Below are 4,428 nucleotides of genomic sequence, written 5' to 3' on the forward strand. Positions count from 1 at the left end.
CTGGCTGTGCGCCCCTGTGAGGTCTGAAACAGATAATGGATGTGAAAGTGGTTTTAAACTGTAAAGCACTGGGTCTGAGTCAGTCATTGTGTAATGTTATTATTCCCTGGGCAGGAAAAGATCAAGTTTTAACTGTCCAGCAGATAAGGCAATCTGTCTGATTTTTTAAGGATTTCGGATATGGGGAAAGGTGACTTTTCCGCCCACGCCTCAAGAGTCTTGAAATTTTCTCCAGGAATCCCTCATTGCTATCTAGCTCCTGATGGAAACTGTATTTTGGGGGTGGAGTTCCTTTTATTCGAAGTGTCCTTGATTTGGTAAAAGAGTGTATCTGGCAACTTATCCTTCCCCACATCCTCCAGTGAGCAGAGATCTTGGGCGTCAGTAGCCTGGGAGTCCCTGTAATCCCCAGAACTGATAGCATCATCTGAACAGTCCTGGCTCCTGGCTCTATATCACACATCGGGGCACATTCTTAAATTTTCCCTGGATCACTATTTAACTGGACATGGACTTTGAGCTCTGGTATCCTCAGAGCCCCAGACAGAACATGGCTGATACCAGAAGCTGATCAGTTACTGCTGCTTCATTTATTCAGTGTGATCATTTATCCCTATGTATATATGAGCATCTGTATCTGCTCCAAACTGCACCAGAGCCCAGGGATACCACGATGAATAAAATGGAGGGAGGTGACAGTCTACTGGAAGAGACAGAGTAAGCAAAGAATGGCAAGTTATAACTACTAGCTGGGGTTTCCCGCCCTGGCTCAGTGGTGAAGAACTCGCCCACCAATGCAGGAGACACGGGTGAGCTCCCTGACTACTGAGCCACAACTACAGAAGCCCGAGTGCCCGAGAGCCCGTGGCCCACAAGCAGACACGCCGCCGCAGTGAGAACGCCACACACCGCCCACATACTTCGCAGAGTAGCCCCTGCTTATGCGAAGAGAGACGCCCATGCGCCGCAGCGAAGACCCGGCCCAGCCAGAAAAAGAGATACATGAAATTATGTACAAAAACACAACTAACTACCGATTGGGACTTATCCTGTGACGAACAGGTCCGGAGAGCCGAGGGAGAGTGGAGAGAGGGCCCTGACCTGCTTGCTGCAGGAGGGGGCTCTAAAGGGCAGGGTGGTGTTTAGGGGTGCTGGTGGCAGCGAGAGCACCCCTGAGTTGAAGGGGCAGCGGGGGCGCAGGCCCTGCACAGCGGGGAGCTTGGTATGTGAGCGAACCTGCTGGAGAGACTGTGTGCCTGGGGCGCAGAGGCAGGGGCGGGGGCCTCGGCCTGGGAAGGACTGTGGCCTTTATCCCCGAGAGTGATGAGAAGCCACTGAGAAGTTTTAAGCAGGGGAGTGACAAGACCACATGTGTGTCTTAAGGTCACTTGGGCAACAGCGTGGAGAATGGATTGGAGCTGGGCGAGCGTGGAATCAGGGAGACTGGCTGGGATTATGAACTCAGAGAGCACAAAACCCCTCTGCGTCCCCCGGCAGAGAGCTGAGCGCGGTTTGGATCTTGGAGCCACCATCAGCGAGTGTGCGAGGTCGGGAAAGTCACTAAGCTTCCTGTTTCCCCAGGCTTCCACATCTGTAAAATGGGGGAAGGACGACTTCCCTTGCCTGACTAATCTTTCCCCCTTAATTCCATAAGTTGAATACCAGTTGGGAGTCCTTTGCAACATGGGCTGGGAAGAGGCTGCCAAAACCAGCCACTGCAGGGCCTGTTTGCCTCGGCAGGTGTGCACCACCTGATCGTCCTTATGCCTGTTCCGTAGACCAGCTGCATGGCCACAGATGTGTGGCTGGTCTCCTGAGCCCAGCTCCAAGCAGAGAGAAATAACAGCAGCCAGATGTCCTGTTACTGATGGAGAAGAAAATGGCAACCCACTCCAGTGTTCTTGCCTGGAGAATCCCAAGGACAGAGGAGCCTGGTGGGCTGCCGTCTATGGGGTCGCACAGAGTTGGACACGACTGAAGCGACTTAGCGGCAGCAGCAGTCCCGTTACTAATGGCCCCAGCTCGTCCTGCTGCCAACACCTGGAATGAGCCTGGGAGCATCCATCCTTTCCTCCACTTCTGTGAGCTTCAGCTCTCCTATCAGTGAAACAAGCCTGTGCACATCGATCCTTCCAGGCAATATCTGTGACGTGCTGCTATAGGTTAGGCCCTGGGGACACAAGACAGATCTATCTCCTTCCCTTGGTTCACCTCTCATTGCACATAAAACTATGTATATGAAAATGCTCTTAAAAATTCTAATACTCTTTGTGCTTAGAACAACTGTAAAGGGAGGGTTGAGCTAGAAATCTGGAAATTCTGCTTCTGCCCCCAGTTCTCTTCCAAGGTAAGTAGACCTTGAACACACATCAATTGACCTTGAGTTGACAGGCCTGTTTCTGCAGTCGGATGAAGGAGTTCAGATGTTGTAATTCTATCTATCCTTGAAATCTGGATCCTCTTCCCAAATTCTGTACCTGGCTTCCCTTAGCACTTCCTTTTTTCTTATTTTAAAGACTCGACATTTGCTTTTGACTCTCAGTCCCCTCCTTATATTGAGTCCAGGGGTCTCAAATGCGTGACACCTACAGTGGCTCTGTAGGGAATATGATGAGTGAGGCATGCATGGGGAAAGCTGGGGCTGTGGTAAAAGAAAGGGGGTTTGTGCAGTTTGAAGGGGAGAGCTTCCTTTCAGCTCCAGAAAAATTCTTTTATTCAAAGAGGCGGGCTGGATCTAATTTCCGTTCTCCTTTAAAACATCTCGGTTTTGTCCTTTTCTCCCCCCCGCCCCCCATCACACCGTCCTCCAGAGCCAGATGACAGTAGCAGTCTCACGCGTGGCCTTCCAGCCCACCGTTTTACCTTTCTGAATCTCCCCCACTTCCTCCCTTCTTCAAGAAACGACACTGACTCCCTGTAGACCCCAAGTCAGTTCACTGAACTTTACCTGGGATTGACTGAACACTCACCAGGATAGGTAAGGTACTGGATGCTGTGGAGACCAAAAGCGTGAGTTAGAATCAACAATTCTGTCACTTAAAAATCACGTGGACTGGGAGAGGGTTTAACCTTTGTGTTACTGACCTTAGAGTCTGGTGAAAATGACAGACTCCACTCCCAGAAAAAAACACAATACAAATAGGTAACTGCAAATCATAAATACTAACTACAGACTGTGACGCATCCTGTGAAGAAAAGGTCCTGAGAGCCAGCAGAGGATTAATAGAGGGGCCTGACCTGCGTCCCAACCTGGACACCCCTCTTCTAAGCACCAGAGGTTAAGAACCCCCTTCCTTAAGAAAGTGAAGCGCTCAGGGCTTAGTGTGATGCAGAGAAGGGGGATGCTTCATTCTTGCCAGGGAAGCCCTAATGCAGGAGACACAATGTCCCTTTGAAATCAGAGTCCTGGATTTGAGCTTCCACCTGCTGGATATGTGCCCTTGGGCCAGTCTCGTAACCTTTCTGAGCCTCACCTTCCTCATCTGTATAACGGCAGTAAATGCTCCTCCTTTCACAGAGAGAACAAAATAAGCAAGGCGAAGCGCGGGCTGGCAGCATCACTCAGAGTGTCGGGACCTTCTTTGCTCCTTGGCCTCTCTCCCAGCTTTGCCTGTGCTCCTTTCTTCATATCACCCCCAAATGCAAGTCCCTTTGGTGCTATCAGGACCCATCTGTCTCCTGGGGGAAATCCTACTGCTCCCCAAGCCCAGAATGTTTGTTTATCCCTGCCCTCTTTCGTTTGCTCTGTCCTTGCTGTTCATTCATTCATTCACTCATTCATCTCGATGATAGACTGAAAGATTCTCCAGGCTTCTCAGATTCCTCCCTCTTCTGGACAAGCCTGGGATCTCCCTGTGTGTGTGTGTGTGTGTGTGTGTGTGTGTGTGCACGGGTGTGTAGGAGGGGGGTGGGGTGGGAGGAAGTGCTTCCATCTTAGATTCCTTGTCTGTGCCTGGCCCCTTGCAGGCCAGACACATCAGGTCTTTCTGACCTTCCTCTCAGTCCTCACTTCAAATCAGCCACCAAATCCTCTCCAGGCCTCTGGCAATTATCTTTTCATTCACTGGCATTGCTGTTCCTCAGGTATCAACTCTTAACTGATGTTTTTCTGGACCTTGGCAAGTTCCTCCTTAACGAATTTTCCAAGCTGTTATCCCACTTCCAATCCATCCTGGACACAGGCACCAAACTTAATTTGAAAATGACAGTCTCTTAATTTGAACACACAGTCTCTTGTGTCTGGGGCATACAACACAGAGTTTAGCCGATAGAAAGTGATTATGGTAGATTAAAGACAGCCCCCGATTCTTTGTTATTGTTTCTACTGAGCAGTGATGTTCATGAAATTAAAAGACGCTTACTCCTTGGAAGGAAAGCTATGACCAACCTAGATAGCATATTCAAAAGCATAGACATTACTTTGCCAAC

The sequence above is a fragment of the Bison bison genome, unplaced genomic scaffold (genome assembly GCF_000754665.1).
Source record: "Bison bison bison isolate TAMUID 2011002044 unplaced genomic scaffold, Bison_UMD1.0 scf7180017864317, whole genome shotgun sequence".
Taxonomy (NCBI): domain Eukaryota; kingdom Metazoa; phylum Chordata; class Mammalia; order Artiodactyla; family Bovidae; genus Bison; species Bison bison.